Source organism: Canis lupus, chromosome 4, assembly GCF_003254725.2.
Source record: "Canis lupus dingo isolate Sandy chromosome 4, ASM325472v2, whole genome shotgun sequence".
In the NCBI taxonomy this organism is placed as follows: Eukaryota; Metazoa; Chordata; class Mammalia; order Carnivora; family Canidae; genus Canis; species Canis lupus.
The window spans coordinates 68,763,920-68,783,465 of NC_064246.1; positions in this window are offsets into that span (position 1 = coordinate 68,763,920).

Here is a 19,546-nt window from a genome sequence, read left to right on the forward strand (position 1 = left end):
ACTGGAGGCAGGGAAGGTGAGATGTAAATTGGATATGAGATTGGAAACTTAAACTGAACTCACTTTTAAAAACAGAAACCAGAAATCTATGTGATCTTTCCCAGATTTAATTAAGACAAGAGAAAAAGAAAAATGGAATTTGGCAGAGCAAAGTGAAAGCTAGGAGTATTAGTTTGCTCGGGCTGCCGTAACAAAGCATCACAAACTGGGTGACTTAAAACAAGAGAAATATACTGTCTCCCAGTTCCAGAGGCCAGAAATCTGAAATTGCTGTGTCAGTAGGGCCACGTTACTTCGGAAACTGATGGGAGAGAATTCTTCCCTTCCTCTTCTGGCTGTGGAAGTTTGCTCGAAATCCTCAGCATTGCTTGGCTTGAAGGAGCATCAGTCCAGTCTCCGCCTCCATAGGGACATGGCCATCTTCACTGTCTTCCTCCTGTGCCTGTCTACCCAAATTTGCATTGTCTTGTGAGGACACCCATCATGTGGACTAGACCCACTCTAATGGCCTCATCTTCATTGGATTACATCTGCAAAGACCCTATTTCTCAATATGGTCACATGAGCAGCTACCAGAGGTTCAGATTTCAACATTATCTTTTTTTGCAGATACAATTCAACCGGTAGCCCAGTGACTGGGGTGGGGCAGGGCAGGGGGATGTTCCCTGTTTACACCCCATAATATAATCAAAGGTTTATACCACCTATTATATTCATATGGCTTGATTAAAATCAGTCATGTTTGCTTTATAGTATGTCACTCTTTTACTTATAACTATCTTGCCTTTTAATGACGATTAGTTGGTCTTTTTACCACTTAGTTACCTTTGTTGCAATGGATTTTTTGAGTGCACTAAAGTTTGCATTAGGCATATTTGCATACCATTTATCAGTTGAATTTTTCACATTCTGATATTAATATTAATATAGCAATTTAGTACAATAAGTGTTAAAAGCTAGAGATTAAATTGTCATCATGCAGCAGAGAGCAAAACTGAAACATTAAGTGCCTGGAATTTGGACCTAGAATGTCCAATACTGTCCTAGAAGATTAAATAAATTCCTGATCAAAGGTAAAAAGCTTATCCTCTTAGGCTATTGGAGACGAATACTAAGCATTCATGCTTGTAGCCTTAGTAACTGGAAACTGAACTTTTATATATGGATTTTAATTTTTGTCAATTCTGCCAAAAATTGACAAAATTAATGAAATCCCAGTTTAAAGAACTTGATGAGTTGACATGCTATATGCCTCAGATGACCTGGAAGCAGAATTCTAAGACTGTGATTTTAAAATTCCAGTCCTCTGGTGAGGTGACACTCAAGCTTAACTAAGGAGTTCCTCTTTTGACAGTTTTCGGTAAAGTTTGCTAAATTTGAGAATATTTTATTCTTTTTTCTCTTTTTTTACAAAAGCCTTCCACACGAACATTACTTAGTTTTAAAGACCAATCTCTTCTGTTATTTTCAGAAGAGAACCCACAAGCCAGACCTAATCCCCACATCCCTTGCTAAATTCTCATTCAGAGTAACAAGAATCTGATGGATCGTGATGTCTGTGGTTGGTGTTGGGCACCAAATATCCTGAAGTTTGATTAATTGGATTCTAAATGGCTGGCTGTCTCTAAAGTCACCTTCATTCTTTTGGAATACATTGTGTATGGAATCAATGAGGCATCAAGCTTCTAACCACACAAATGGCCTGCAAAATTATAGTTGTATCCATGTCATTTTATAAAAGTGAGACAGGCCACTGTTACCCTATTTGTCTTCTTGACAAGTTACAGCGGCACAGCTTCAGTTCCACATGTCAAATGTCAGTTAGTACAGGTATGTGTCACCAATCAAGGGACTCCAATGGACAGATGGTCATGCTCACAAAGATTTATATAGAAAGATGTTCATAACAACATTATTTATAATAGCAAAAAATGACAGCACCTAAATGTCTAATAATAAATTATGGCCCTCCATATGATGGAACAGTTTGAGACCAAAGACAAGTTTCTTTTTAAAAAGATTTTAAAGGACATGATAAAGAGTAAACAACAAGGCTATAATACTACATATTATTCCAGCTATAGAAATTGTGTGTGCATAAAATGTCTTTAAAACAGTGATTGGGAGAGCAAACCTTTAGAATATGGAGTTATTTTTTTAATCATTAGTTTATTTTTTTATATATATTTTTTTACTGAAATTCGATTTGCCAACTTATAGTATAGCACCCAGTGCTCATCCCGTCGAGTGCCTTCCTCAGTGCCCATCACCCAGTCACCCATCCCCCATCTACAATTAGCATGCATTTTCTTTTATAATTGGGCATGAAAGTCATTCTAAAAATTTTCTCTTCTACTCAGGTGAAAAGATAGGTAATTCTGTTTATATAGACATACTGGTGGCAAATTGGCTTTGGAGTTTAAGCCAGCCCCATGGGTCTGGACTTCTCTACAAGAGGCAGGTGTTAGCTCTCAGCCAGATATGTGGGCCTCACATGCATTCATTTGTTCATTCACAAGCATTTTCTGAGTACCTGCTAAGTCTCAAGAGTTAGGTCAATAATCATGCAGAGATTTTGGAGGTGCTTACAGTAGACTGGGAAGATTTTGAAGGTATACTTTATAGCAGTATTATACAAAATAGAAAGCAATGAGTTAGTACTAGAAAGTTACAGGTACAGATAACATCTCTAGGGAATTGAAAAACTGGACAGTTAATAAAATAAAGTCAGACTTAACTTATCAAAGTCTGATAACACTTGGAGACACTGAGTAGCTACTTGAATTTGGACAAACCTCTGAGATTCAGTGTCTTTATGTCAAAATGGGGACAAATTTCAGCCAACTTACTGGAGTTTACACACACACACACACACACACACACACAAAACAACTACTAAGGAGTCTAGAATGAAATGTGTATTTAACTACTTGGGGGATATTATTATGATGATGATCATAAACACTAATGGAGAAGAATGGCTAGACTTCACCCTTTATTTCCTATCACGAGTCATTTTTTCTATTGCCCATGTTGCCATGAAGGCTGATTTATTAAGGAGCCATAGAGCTCCTTAGAGTGCTCAGAAAAGAGAAATAGCTGGAGTATTCAGACTACATATCTGACTAAGCTGATGATAGCTGCTTGTTCGTTCACTGAGTTCATGCAGGCATGACTATGATAATCAACATCTGCAATAAAGGCTTTAGTTCTCTTTAGAATGAATCACCCTTCATGCCAATAAATGGAGATGGCCCGGTGTTTGCAGTTGAAAACCTAACAATCTATGATATCAAAGCAATGTGAACAGAATACCCAGGAGTAGAAAGCGAGGAGGAAATTAGACTGGGTAGCTGTAAGTATACTCCAAGGATTCCTCGCTTGATCCACGCTCCCAGTATGCCATGACGTAGTAGATTTGGAAAACCTAAAACATAATCCTTAACATGAGGGTAAAGCCATATCACAGTTCAAGGGCCTAAGATCAGAATTTGTTGTCTTTCATGAAGCTGTATTTGTAATAATATCAGGATGTAGAATACCACCCTGACTGAGGCATTTCCATTTTGTTTATAATGAAAAATGAATTGTTGTTTGGGGCATGTCTCCCCTTCTGTTGAAAGGTAGTGATACACACTGGTATATCTTTGCAGTTGTCAAAATTACTGCTCACCAGTGTTGCTGGCTCTCCATCTCCCAGGAACTTGGTAGGATCATACTGATCCCCATGGATTGGGGTGCCATGTAATTGGTTCTGACCAATGAAATGTGACCAGAAGTACATATGCAGCTTCTGGACAAAACATGTAATTGCTGGAATTCTCCCCAAAACTCCCCTTTCCCTGTGGCACGTTTGAAGTGGTGGCTGCTCCATTAGCCTGAATCCCTGAGTCATTAACATGAGCAGGGTTTTCTTCACTCCATCAAACTTCTACAGGTATGTGGCATGAGCAAAATACAAACTTATCTGAGATTGGAGGGGTGAAAGGTATTTGTTACCTCATTAGCTAGCCTATATGTCTGATATTAACTGTAACAGATGACATGATGACATTAGAAGTTGGTATCTTTCACCCCCCAAATTGCATTCCAGAACACTCAGTTTTCTATACACCATAGAAGGTAAATAGGAATTGCTATGGTAATTGTAGTGAATAGGTAGGCAAATGGGAATTGCTATGGCTTTGAACATAGCCTATTGGTACTATTATATTTGGGGAAAAATACAGAAACAAACTAAAATTAGGAAAGGAAAGTGATTATATTTGGTTCCTAAATACATTCTTAATTGCATCCATCATTTCGTAGAGAAATTGATTAGAAGAAAAAGTTACAAAGAAAATCCATTCTTACGTAGAGAGTTTACCTGCTAATACTAAAAAGGAATATAAATGTAAAAATGGTAAACAATCCTATAAGAAACTCCTTAATATATTTGAGACTTTTTTAGAATCTTAGAAATGTTAATGAGTTGTTTGAAACATTTACTATATTAAAGAGCTGTTCAAAGTTAATTGAATCTGCTTCATATTTCTTGATTACCAAATCATTACTATTATATTTCACACCAATTGCTTATCAAAACTGCATTCTAAATAACCTCCGGCATTTACTAATGATGCAGATATTAAAAAAAAAAAAAGGATCCTTCGTTCCAATTTCCAATGCTTGGATATAACTTAAAATCTAACAGCAGGTATTATTTATTGTCCCTCTCTCTACAAAAATCTACTCAGCCCCCTGCCAATGACCAGTATTTCAGAAAAGGCTGGTTCTAGTCCTAACACCAGACTGAAAAAGTATAGCACTTTATTTAAGTCCACCAATGGGGTTCTATCTCCTTTCCTGTGTTGTTTAGACACATGCAGTTGATGCAAGGCTGATGAATGACTGGTGAGGAGCATCTTCTGCAGTGTTTCATAGAAAAAATGACTCACTCTGCAGGAAGTCATCCCTGCAGGAAGAAATGGACCCTTCTGAATGTCGTCATGTCTGAACATGATGCTTGGAGCTACTGTAGCCAGCTTCCCATCATGAGTGGATTTTCATTTGTGTTCTAAGCCAATATATGGAAGAGGCTCCAGGAGAGACATAGAACCAATTGTGGACCCTTTATGAAATCATTGAGCCACTGAATTACCTAACTAGGGGTGTCTCTATGCTCTGGTCTTCATGTTATAAAATAATACATTTTCTCTATTGTTTAAGCTATTTTGTGAGTTGGGGTTTCTGCTACCTGTAGCCAAAGGTATCCTGATTCAGAAATGAATCATGTTCTTGAGGTTTGTACTTTCATGATATTGACAGATTGGTAGAATAGGTTTCTATTTTAAAATGATTTTTTTTAAAGGAAAGTTTCCTCTCTTGGTTGAATATACTTATTGTGCATCTAACAAAGGAAAGGTGAACCTTCAGAAATGAAACCTAGTAAGGCAAGAATTTAAGTTCATGATGAATCTACTCATTATTTTTTAGAAAGCCAAAGTCACCTCTAAAGCTTCCCAAGTAACAGACCTACTGAGCACTCAAAGTCACATTTAATTCTCAGAGGTGAAAGGGAGACCTAAAGCTTATTAGGGACATCTACTAGTAGGCACCAGACTCATCACATAACTATTTTTATTTAGTCCTCACAGAAACTCTAAGAGACATAGGTATTACTGGCCTCATCTAGAGATGAGGAAATCAAGGATCAGAGACCAGAGTTACTTGACATATTTCATACACCTTGTAAAAAGCAGACAGAAGTCAAACCTGGCTAGACTAAGTCAAGAACTCAAGAGAGAATTGAAATGTAATCAATGCTAGATTTGTTGATTTTCTTTTTTTTTTTTTTTTTTTTAAAGATTTTATTTATTTATCCATAGACACACAGAGAGAGAGAGAGAGAGAGGCAGAGACACAGGCAGAGGGAGAAGCAGGTTCCACGCAGGGAGCCCGACGTGGGACTCGATCCCGGGTCTCCAGGATCACACCCCAGGCTGCAGGCGGCGCCAAACCGCTGCGCCACTGGGGCTGCCCGATTTGTTGATTTTCTAATTAAACTAGGTTGTTGTAGTAATTATAAAGGTGGCTGCATATTATTTGACATTCTTCCATTGAGATGTCAGTCCTAATTCATACCTCTGAATTCTGGCAGGCTCCGAACTGCTTCCACTAGTGAAATAGAGCAAAAGTGACATTATATGTGCCTCCTGAGCCTCCCAAAAAAAGCTCGAAGCTTTTACTTTATTCATAAAAACAGTCCCTCTTAGTGCACTGGCCTGCCATGATGGAAGCTGATGATACTGAGGCCACCATACCTGTGAGGAAACCGATGGCACATGAAGAGTCCACGTAAAGGGACCCTGGGCAATAGTTACAACTTAGCCCAGATTTTGAGATATCCCAGCCCCTAAACCAGACATGTGAATGAAAATGTTGAATCTTCCCACTTGAGGCTCCATACAGCATGAAACAGAGGCAAGCAATCTCCACTGTTCACACTCCAAATTCCTGATCCACAGAAGCCATGAGCAATACACGATGGTGGTTGTTTTACACCATGAAGTTAGGGCTGGTTTGTTATACAGCAATAAACAACCAAAGTAGTTATGGAAAGGGATGTCTCTGTTCTCAGGAAATACACACTGAAGCATATAGGAATAAAGTAATGACACCTCCTTCAAATAGTGGAGACATTGTTGAAACAATAGGAGATTCTCAAACCTGGGAATCATCAAAATCATTTGGAGAGCTTTTTTAAAATATTGATTCCTAGATATTGTAATAACGTTGTATGGTGACATTGGTACACTTAAGCTGAGCACAGAATAATGTATAAAGATGTTAAATCACTATGTATACACCTGAAATTAATATAACTTGGTGTGTCAACTATACTCAAGCTTTTAAAAACTTAATAAAATAAATAATATAAATTCCCAAGTCCCACCTAGACCTACTAAACTAGAATCTCTGGAACTTAGATAATAGTACATTTATGTTTGAACTTATGTTTCAACTTATGAAAGAAATTGAGGAAGATGAAAAGAGATGGAAAAACATTCCATGCTCATAGATTGGAAGAATAAATATTGTGAAAATGTTTATACTATCCAGAGCAATTTACACATTCAACGCAATCCCTATCAAAGTACAATGGAATTTTTTCAGAGAGTAAGAACAAATAATCTTAAGATTGTGTGAATGGGCAGCCCCAGTGGCTCAGAATTTAGCGCTGCCTTCAGCCCAGGGCATGATCCTAGTGACCCAGGATCGAGTCCCACATTGGGCTCCCTGCATGGAGACTACTTCTCCTTCTGCCTGTGTCTCTGCCTCTCTTTCTCTCTCTGTCTCTCATGAATAAATAAATAAATTAATTAATTAAAAAAAATATTTGTGTGGAACCAGAAAAGACCCCAAATAGCCAAAGGAATGTTGAAAAATGAAAACCAAAGCTGGAAGCATCACAATGCCTGACTTCAATTGTATTACAAAGCTGTGATCATCAAGAGAGCTTGGTACTGGCACAAAAACAGTCACATAGATCAATGGAACAGAATAGAGAATCCAGAAATAGACCCTCAACTCTATGGTCAACTAATATTCGACAAAGCAAGAAAGAATATCCACTGGAAAAAAAGACAGTCTCTTCGATAAATGGCGTTGGGAAAATTGGACAACCACATGCAGAAGAATGAAACTGGACCATCCTCTTATACCATACACAAAGATAAACTCAAAACGGTCAAAAGATCTAAATGTGAGACAAGAATCCATCAAAATCTTAGAGGAGAACGCAGGCAACAATTTTTTTTGAACTTGGCCACAGCAACTTCTTGCAAGATACATCTATGAAGGCAAGGGAAACAAAAGCAAAAATGAACTATTGGGACTCAATCAAGATAAAAAGCTTCTGCACAGTAAAGGAAACAGTCAACAAAACCAAAAGACAACCTACAGAATGGGAGAAAATATTTGCAAATGACATATCAGATAAAAGGCTAGTATCCAAGATCTATAAAGAATTTATCAAACTCAACACCCAAGAAACAAACAATCCAGTCATGAAATGGCCAGAAGATACGAACAGATATTTCTCCAAAGAAGACATACACATGGCCAACAAGCACATGAGAAAATGTTTCGCATCACTTGCCATCAGGGAAATACAAATCCAAACCACAATGAGATACCACCTCACAGCACTGAGAATGGTGAAAATGAACAAGACAGGAAACAACAAATGTTGGAGAGGATGTGGAAAAAGGGGAACCCTCCTGCCTGTTGCTGGGAATGTGAACTGGTACAGCCACTCTGGAAAACTCTGTGGAGGCTCCTCAAGAATAACCCAGCAATAGCACTACTGGGTATTTACCCCAAAGATACAGATGCAGTGAAAAGCTGAGACACCTGCACTCAAATGTTTATAGGAGAAATGTCCATAATAGCCCAACTGTGGAAGGAGCCTTGGTGTCCATCGAAAGATGAATGGATAGAGAAGATGTGGTCTAATATACAATGGAATATTACTCAGCCATTAGAAAGGATGAATACCCACCATTTGCGTGGATGGTACTTGGAGGGTATTATGCTGAGTGATATAATTCAATCAGAAAAAGACTATTATCCTATGATTTCACTCATATGTGGAGTATAAGAAATAGTGAAAGGGACTTAAGGGAAAGGAAGGAAACTGAGTGGGGAAAAATTAGAAGGGAAGACAAACCATGAGAGACTCCTAATTCTGGGAAACAAACACAGGGTTGCTGAAGGGGCAGAGTGTGGGGGGATGGGGTAACTCGTTGATAGGCACTAAGGAGGGCACTTGATGGGATGAGCACTCAGTGTTATACTATATGCTGGCAAATTGAATTTAAATAAAATATTTTTTAAAAAAGAAAACTGTTTCAGATCTAAATTGAGGCAAACAACTGTAATCAGTAATCATACTGCCCTGGGTCCTTGAATACTGGCTCTAGTCCAGGCCCTATGCTTTCCTTCTACAGGCTTGACTGCCTCCATCCCATTCCCAGGTTCATGCCTGTGCAATCAGACTGCATGGCAACCTGCACCTTTTTCTGCAGGTGCGCTCCTTTAGACACCATGACCACATCCTCCAGGTTGGTTGACTGCACTTTAGCCTTGAGCTCAGGAACTGTGCTTTTGTAAGTGAAGTGTTTCATTCCTACCCATTATTTCAGACTGTTTACTGCTCTTAGTGAGAAATGGAGGAAAAATAAGGAGAGGAAAACGAGAGCACTGTGGAAAGAGAGAACGATGTGCCAGGCGAAAGGGTAGGCAGTGGATCCTGAGATCCCAGAGATGGTGCCCTGGTCACCTGTAGCAAAATCACCTCACACAGTGCCACGCTGTTTGTCTGTGAATTACTTATTGTGGTTTCCAAGAAGATGAGGAACTGGCACCAGGGTGCAAATCAACAAATTGCTTCCTTCATCCACAAAGTCCTGCTACAACAACAAAAAAATAGGCTAAACAAAGCAGCGTAATTAGTGACAAAGTTCATACACATTTTGTCATAGGCTCCTTGTCCCATGAAAACCAGCCCAAACCAGTTCCGAGAAGGCACTTTAAGTATTCCTGACCTGGGGTACTTGTTTAAATAATAACAACAGTAGCAGCAGAAGTAATAATAATATATTTAACATTTACTAAGCATTTACTGTATGCTGGAACATCTTGTCTAAAGGATATTATAAGCTTTACCAATTTTGTCTACTAAAATTGATCACAATATACATGAGCAAGGGAGCTATGTTAAAAAATCTTCTTAGTATACCTCAAATAACTGGTACAGAGTTATTTATACAGCAAGTGATCAAAAAATATTTGTTTAAAATAGAAGCATAGGAGAAATAAAGAAAATATTGGATTAGTATAAATTTGGGAGTCATCAACAAGGACACAAAAAAACTATGTAAGTAATTTCCCTAAGAGAATAAAGCCTCATTTTCTTTTTTGAATTATTCATTCACTAATTCATTTTGGTACTTATATATTCATTCAATTGAGAGCTTACTAAAAGCACTATTAGGGATAAACATGATTCTGATTCTCATGGAGCATAAATTATTATGAAAGGGACAAAAAATAAATTTTTAATTACTAATAAATAGGTTACTACAGACCATGATGAGCTCTGAAGAGCTGTAAGAAGCCAGAGGACATGTGAAGTCTTAGGGAGAAAGTAGTGGACAGTGTGAGCCCCCCAGGGGAAAGAGGTAACGTGAGAGTCTGGAAGTGAGGTAAGAAAGAGTCTGGAGCTTCTCCAAAACATGAGGCTCATTTGACTTCTACTTTCAAGCAGTTTGGAGACCAATACGCTGCTGAAAATCAAAGGAAAATGAAACACATTTAAATATCATATATCAAGGCCTAAAAGGGCTATAGAAGCCACAAGGACTAAAGGAGGATTTCAGAGAAGAAAATCTTACAGAGGTGAGCTGAGGTCCTGCCTCCGTCCCTGGGGGCACATGCTGATGTCCCAACATCAGCTACAGAGAGGCCAAGAGTCAGAGCTAGATGCAGACAGGGGGTCACTGCTGGGGGACAGAGCAACCAGTGGGATCTCTGGGTTGTGCAAGACGCTGGGGCTACAATTGGAGAGGTGAATGGCCTCAGGTACACAGCCCCTCCCTCTCTCAAAGCACGGACTGGGATTGTTGTAGAAAATAGAGAGAGAAGTAGCTAGATTCAAGATAGAATCGTTAGGACCTGGAGGTAGAATCATTTGGACTTGCTGATAGTTTGACTCTAACTGACCAGAGAAAGACACCAAAGGTTCAGACTTGAGCAAAATTGGGTCGAATGATAATAAAATAGGTTAGGGAGTCAAGGGAAGTCTCACAGAAGTTAAGAGGCTTTGCTGAGATCACCAACTCATTCGTAGCAAAGCAAGGACTAGTCTCCTGATGCTCATTCCAGTACTCTCTACCATACTAAATGAACTTCCTTTAGGAATTCTTGTCAATAGTACTATGTCTGCCTGCACCACACAGACATTACACAGATGTATTTTGTGTTTAGGAGCCCAATTTTCAGAAGTAGTCAAGTATTAATTTTGAGGCTTTAAATATGGGTAACAAATACAAATGCCATCAAAGCCAGGAAATGAAATATGGGTGGAGACCAAGCTTTATGATCATGGAGAATGGGAAGGAGGGCTCTTTTGATGTACCCGCAGGGTTCATCACCCCGAAAGGCATTCAGAGTTGATTTTTAAAGCATTTTTAATCGCTCCCCTGCCAATTAGAACATATTTATATGCAGTGTACCAGCTCATGCTAATTAGATGCAAATATGTTTGCTAACACCCATTAAAAAGAAACAACAGGCTCAAAATAGAGTCATTTTTCTTTTGCTAGCAGCTTCCTTGTCCCGCATCCCTCTGCCTGTAGAGAACTTCCATTTTGTACGACCCTTTTATTTGTCAGATTGGTGCTAACCAATCCGTGAATCTTTGAATAAAGCCAATTCGATCTTTAAATAAACCTGTTGAATTTTTGTTCTTTAATACACCTTATTTTGCCTTTGAGCATAAGCAAAAAATAAGCAAGCCTTGTTCAAGGACTCTACTATCATTCAGCTACTTAGCGCAAATAGCAACATGTTTCTAATTGCAAAAATTTGTATGCGAAATAGAAGTCAAAATTTTATTCCATAAGCAAGAAAAAAGGTGCTAAAAGAAAGCCATGCCTAGGGGCGCCTGGGTGGCTCAGTTGGTTGAGCTCTCTACTCTTGATTTCAGCTCCAATCATAATCTTAGGATTGTGAGGTTGAGCCCCCTTTTGGGCACCATGCAGGGTGCAGAGCTCACTTAGGATTCTCTCTCTGCCCCTCCCTCAGCTCCTCACCCTCCCCTTTCTCCCTCCACCTCACATGCACACTCTTCCTAGAAAAAAAAAGGAAAGCCATGCCTAAACCAACGATGACAATGTATTGTGACTCAGGAATTATGGTTAATCCAACCTCTTACAACTAAAATCCGAATAAAGTAATTGGATTACCTTGGTTGATACATTTATTGTTCCCTTGAGATACATTCCAAGAACCCTCAACCTCATCACCTAAGGAACGTACAACAGAAAGAGGAAGAAAAAGATCACAAAGTAGAAGCTGCCAGTGATGTATGAACATATGGGTATTCAACAAAAAAACAAAAATGGGAAAAAATTATTGTATAGAAAAAACTATTTGTACCTGTTTCCTGAAATTGCTTAATGCTTGAAGAAAATATTTATTTTGTTTATGTTTCAGCTGGGAAGCCATTCAGTTTAAATGTTTCTTGCCAGTTTTGTAATTTATAAATGCATTAATATAGAACCAAATTTGGCACAGTATGAGTGTAGTGTACTTTTGACAAAATGCCTGATGTCTTTTATATGCTTAATTTTTGAAAATGTATTTAATGAAAGGATAAAAATCCATCCATTATGTAACCCACAAAACAAAATAATTAAATAACAATGAAATATCTTGAAAGCATAGGACCCACAGTACAATCATTATCAAGTTAACATCTCAGAATTTTTGCTATCATTTTTGCATCTGTGGTTTTCATAACATTTTATTTATTTATTTATTTATTTATTTATTTATTTATTTATGGCTCTCAAGACATCCGTTGTGACTTAATTTATTTACTTCCCCATCTCTTAATAAAAGTGAACAATTTGGTTGATCTATTTCTCCTATTTTGTTATAAACAATAGCTTTAATGAGACTACATGAATATGGCTGTTTCCTTCCATCTGCTTACAAAAATATATGAGTGGACATCAAAAGTATTTTTGTGTGTGTAGAAAATCAATTACTGACTTTGCAACAGTCCATGTGAAAAAATCTGAGGCTTTTTGGTGGTGACAAGCTTAACGTGAGCCAACGTGGTAATCATTCCCCCATTTCCATGGTTACTATAGCTACCGTTGATAATAATAATGCTCCATTCTAATCAAAGTAGTATTAATAAGATTACCCATTTTTAAAAAACTTCATTATAAATGCATAACAATGATAAATTATTTGCATATATTTTTAAAGTTATATTTGTGCTTAAAATGGTCTTGACCAGATATTCATGAACTAGAAAGAGAATTAAGTTTGAGTTAGGACCAAAGGCTGACTGAGCTTCAGGATGGAACCAGAAAAAAAACATCTAGACCAATTTCTAGGTGGCTGATTAGAAACAATAATGCCACATACATTTTAGACAACTAGGATCTAAATGAATACAGAGATGAGCAGAGATTTCTTGCCATGAACAAAGCCTTTTTAAAAAAGCTTATCCTATCTATAGAGAGCAGCCACATTTAAGATCCCAAGCTTGGGTCAAGCCAACCTACTGGCTTAGAAAATAAATCTTCGATATTCTCCCAGCATAATAGATCCATATTACGAAAATAAGGTGGTCTGGTTCCACAATGGGGACTCCAGCATATTGGGTAAAGCCAACTGTAAAATACTAACATAGAGACATGTGCATAGCAAAAGAGAAAGAAAACACATACAAGTGCCTGCACCCATACACATAAATCCTACACAAGAGAAATTTACAAATAAAAATTTCAAAGCACACAAGAGGGTGTAGAAAAAGCGGAATCATCTTACACTATTGATGGGAATGCAAACTGGTATAGTGACTCTGGAAAACAGTATGGAAGTTCCTCAAAAAGTTAAAAATATGACCCTATGACCCAGCAATTGCACCACTAAGTAGCTATCCAAAGGATAAAAAAAATACTGATTCAAAGGGACACATGCACCTCAATGTTTATAGCAGCAATGTCCACAATAGCCAAATTATGGAAAGAGCCCAAATGTCCATTGACTGATGAATGGGTAAAAAAGATGTGGTGTGTGTACACACACACACACACACACACACACATATGCACAATGGAATATTACTCAGCCATCAAAAAGTGAGGTCTTGCCCCTTACAATGACATGGATGGAACTAGAGGGTATTATGCTAAGTGAAATAAGTCAGAGAAAGACAAATATCACATGATTTCACTCATATGTGGAATTTAAGAACAACAAACAAACAAAACAGATGAACATAGAGGAAGGAAAAGGGAAAATAAGATAAAAACATAGAGGGAGGCAAACAATAAGAGACCATTAACTATAGAGAACAAACTGAGGGTTGATGGAGGGGTGGGGAGTGGTAGGATGGAGTAACTGGGTGATGGGCATTAAGGAGGGCACTTTCTGTGATGGGCATTGAGTGTTATATGTAAGTGATCACTTAAGTCTAAATCACTAAATTCTACACCTGAAACTAATACTACACTATATATTAACTATCTTGGATTTAAACAGAAATCTGGAAAAACTAGTTTAAAAAAAAGAAGACATACAGATGGCAGATAAACATATGAAAAGATGCTCCACGTAATATATCATCAAGGAAATGCAAATTAAAACAAGATACTACTACATACCTATCAGAATAGCCAAAATCCAGAACACTGATGACACCAAATGCTGGCAAGGATATAGAGCAAGAGGAACTCTCATTCATATTGCTGGTGGGAATACAAATTGGCACAGCCACTTGGGAAGATGGTTTGGCAGTTTATTTCAAAACTAAACATATGCTCCCTATACACAATCCAGCAACCTCACTCCTTCACTCAAAGGAATTAAAAACTTATGTCCGTGCAAAATTCTACACACAGGTATTTATAGCAGCTTTATGCACAATTGCCAAAACCTGGAAGCAACTGAGATGTCTTTCGGTAGGTGAATTGACAAATAAAAGAAGTCAAAAAGGTGAAAGAAGCCAATCTGAAAAGGCTACATACCATATATTTTCCAACAACATGACATTCTGGAAAGGACAAAACTATAGAGACAGTGAAAGGATCAGTGGCTGCTGGGATGAGGGGAGAGGGAAGACAGGTGAATAGTCGAATAGGCAGGGCACAGGCATTTCTTTTTAAAGAAATGAAAATACTCTGTATGTTATTATAATGATGGATATATGCCATCACTCATTTATCCAAATCCACAGAATATACAACACCACATGACTCTAAGGTAGATTGGGTAAATTCAGGTGATTATATGTCAATGTAAATAAATCCTTTGTAAAAAATAAAAATAAAAAAAAACACATGAGAAAAATAAATATCATAAAGCTCACCAAACAGTAGGTATTGCTTTGATATATCCAAAATAACATCAAATATTAAAACACACTTCTAAGGATTTTAAAATCCCTATAGAGATGAGGAGGAGGAGGAGAAAAAGAAAGAGGAGGAAGAGAAAAAGGAGGTTAGTAATATTAATAACAATATCAACAACAAAATAATAGCTGGTCCATAGTTTGAGCACTCCTGTCACTATTCTAAAGTGTTCTAATTCATTTACTACAACAAATCAGTGAGGAAAATAAAGGGGGAAATTGCCATTTTTACCTGGCCTCCATTAATCCAATAAAAGTTCTGCTTACCTTCTCAACCTCTTGGCTTTAGAATCATCAAACACCTCAAAAGGAAAAAACATAGTACCAAATTTCTCTCTCACTTTCTGTAGTACCTAGGTCTCTCCTATTCTTCTGTGAACTCCCACTATCTCCCCTGAGGCTTCCTTTCATGTCTATAAGGCAAAATCAATAAATAATTAGGTAGCAAAAGCAGGAAGATATAAATCAAAAGTAAATAGGGCTAAAGGAAAACTTACAAAAATGAAAAATACAATCACTGATATAAGAAAAGATAGAATAAGTATCTAACTGATAAGAGAATTGGCAAATTGGAGGACAGTAGTTAAGAATTTACCTAGAGCATAATGTGGAGCGTAACAAAAGATAAAAACTTAGAAAATATCATAAGGAGAATAGATCCTTACATAACATTAATCGATAAGAAGCTCCAATGTATACCTTAATGGTTCTAAAATTAAAGAATAGAGAACATGGCTAATGATTTTCCTGAATTAAAGGAAGAGAAGAATTATCAGAAAGAAAACTTGTGGCTTACAACAGAACAAATCAAAACAATTCCACACCAAGGAGCTTTCTTCTCAGAAGAGTGATATTTCCATGGCTCCACCCACTACTCTGAGGGTCTCATGTGAGAGCTCTGCTTCTGGCAATGCCAGTGGGGTTTTATCAGATGAAACTCCCAACTGAGGAGAGCTAGGACATCTGGATGATTTGTTTTAAAAAAAATTGTATAAAAACAACAGGGAGCTCCAAAAGGGAATGGGGATCTATGGTACCCAGATCCAGGCAGAGGGGAAAGGCAGAGAGAAGTGACCTCCTCTCTTTGAGGTAATTGCCAGCTCTGAAAATGACAAGTTGAGAAGATGAGCAAAAATTTTTTGGCAGTTAGGGAGGTTACCACAAGTTGAGTTCCAAGACCACACAAAAAGAGGGGCCCTGATAAATACCCTAGGGTTTTGGTTGAGCTTCTAAGATTTACACCCTAAAAATAATGCTGAGTTAGACGACATGGAGGTCCATTGCGGTTAAGAGACTAAAAAGCAAAGACCAAAAAAAAAATCTTGAATGTTGTTAAGACCAAAAAAACCTTCAAAGGAGCAACAATCAACCTTCGAGCCGACTCCTGAAAAGAAATAAGGGAAGCCAGTGATATAAGAGTCATATTCTGAAAAGACAGGAAGAAAACATCTGCTCATCTAGAATTCTATGGCAAAAATACCTTTTGAAAATGAAGGTGATAAAAAAAATATTTTCCAAGAATTCAGCATTAGAAGATGTGCCTTCAAAGAAATAACAGATGTTGTTCTTTTTTTTTTTTTTTTTTTTTTTTTTTAACAGATGTTGTTCTTTGGCTAGAAAGAACATGACTGAGGTGGCAAGGCTAATATGTGGGTAAATGAATATGGACTACATAATCATTTGCATGAAGATTAAAAAATATGAGGAAAAATGGGGAGAAAAGTATGTGAAAACACCATTACATGATTCACGAGTAGGATAAATGAAGTTAAAATGTCCTACAGTCCTTGCAGTATCCAGAGATTGGTAAAGGTATCAAATTGTATCATATTTAATGGTTTAAGGTACAGATTATAGTCTCTAAATCTATACTGACTAATTAATAGGAAAAAAAACCCATATGACTAACAAGGTCATGGAGGTGCAATGATTAAAAATATAACATAAAGGCAGTCAAAAGGAGCAAAAACGAATCAAGAATAAAAACAAGGACAACTAGAAGGCTAATCACAAGATCAATTTTAAAGCCTATCATGAATTACATTAAATATAAAACAACTATGTTGTGTCAGTTTGGGTCCTCCAGGAAGCAGGCACCAAGAAGAAATGAGAAGTACAAAGAGTCAATGGCAAAAATAAAAGGGGAGAGGGAACCAGAGTGTGGAGAGAATCTGCTCACAGTAGGGCTCTGACACCTGTGAAGACCTACCGGGGGGAGGGGGGATGCACAAGACCCTCCATGTGCAAAGCCCCTCTGAGGAAGTCAGCTGGGCTGAGGGGGGCCCAGAGCACACGGCCCACTCCACGACTCACTCGGTGGACAGAAGAGGCTCCACTCTTGTACCCCTGCCATGCTTACCTGTGGCTGGGAGCAGCCTAGGCCAAGAACGGCCTTAGGCTAAATGCAGTGACCCATCCCCAAGTAGTTGGGGGCTGTCTGCTAACTATGCTCCTTGCAGCAGCTTCTCTCTTAAAGAGAGATCTGAGCAATGTGTCTGAGATGCCACAATCCACCTTCGTCCTGTATGGATCCACATCCCCCCACATGTTCAAAGAGCAGCTCCTGTGGGCCTTGCGTCCTGAGGTAAAACATGGAGGAGGACCAATGGCAGCCTCTGGCCTTACCGTTAATCTGGAGCCACAACTGGTGCTCATTGGCTCCTTTTTACACCATCCTTTTTTGTTGTTGTTTTCTGAGTAGGCTCCATGCTGGGCATGGACTCACAACCCCAAGATCAAGACCTGAGGTGAGATCTAGAGTCAGAGGCTAATTGACTGAGCCACCCAGGCACCCCTCGCCATCCATTTTCAATTCCCCTTCCCCTCAACTATCCTCTGCAGGTTTTAGTGCTTACCTGCTAATAGTACCCATTCCTGAGAGGCCTGAGACCCTGGTAATCATACCCTCCTCAACAGGTAAATGTATTAATTTATATTATTCTCTAGGGACTTATGGACAGTGTTGCTGCATTTGCCCACTCACAATGATAATCGGGTAAAGGAGTAAAAAGCAGACCTAGTTGGATCACTTGCATCCTACACATATTTCTCTTGCCCCCATCATATAAAAGCAGCCCCACCTAATCTATCTTGGATGTATCGTTTTGAGCCCTACAGTCTCAATTCTGGATCTACCATTTCCGACTGCGGCTAGGCCTCTCTGGCTTTGGAGGCAGCAGATCTCACAGAACCCAGATCGTAGTAGGGAATGAGGGGTGCACAGTCACTTGGTACTCACGGTCAAGTCTTCTACCAGGACTCAGTAACTCTCGGGAGCTCTTTCTCACAAGTGTATAATTCTCCACTGCAGACGGCTTGGTCTTGCTCCACAACACCAGAGGCTTGCATTGTAATTCTTCCACTAGGGCTTCCAAACTCCATAATGAATCTTGTTTTTCAACTCAGACATTTCAAGGACACAACATTGACTGGATCATGTGGCCCAAGGGGCAAGGGTGTTTGTGTCAAAGTTGATAGCCTTCCATGTTACTGTAGATGGGCCGAAGCACAATTCCTAGGTGTCAAATACTCTGGCTCCAGAACCTGAGGAGGACCATCAGGCACTGTGCAGCAATTAATCTTTTACTTTGGATATTCTAACATATCCTTGACTACCCCCTCCACAAACTTTACTGAAGTGTCAGATCCCTGAAAATATGTATTTCTCTCTTGCCTTCTGGAGTACCTAGATCTCTCCCATGCCAGTTATCTCTCGCTCATCTTGCCCAAGCAGCACATCAGTGTAATGGATTAGCGTGGGGTTCTGCTGATATCCAGATGGTCCAGGTGGTCAAGATCTCTGAAGTGTGTTATGATGGAAGATGGGAGAGTTAACAGCCCTGAGACAAAACTTGGAATGAATTGCTGTCTACCTGGATACAAATTGTTTCTATTTTATTGAGAATGGAAGAGAACGTACTTGCCTGATAAAAGGTCACATTATGACTCTGCTCCCCCAAAGACACCACATCTGGCTGGCAGCTGCAAGTGGGACTGCTCCCTAGATGACAGTGAAGAAACCTACATTCGTGAGCATTCATCAAGTTTCTACAAGGGCCAGGCTGACTCGTTAGAGGGATATGATAGGAACCGCTATCTGTGGATAGATTTTTAAGTTTGACACCAGTATCTATACTCATTCCCCAGGATTATCTTACATTTAATATCTCCTCTGGGGTTTAACACAGTTTCAGTCTTACACTTGTCCTTGCCCATCATTGTAGCTCTTAACCCACAGTCCAAAAACTCAATATGAGGATTACTCCAGCTGCCAAGTGTGTCAACACCAATTATACACTCAGTGACAAGAAAAAGACCCGTTGTACTGCAGGCTTTGGCCAGGACTCCAGTTAT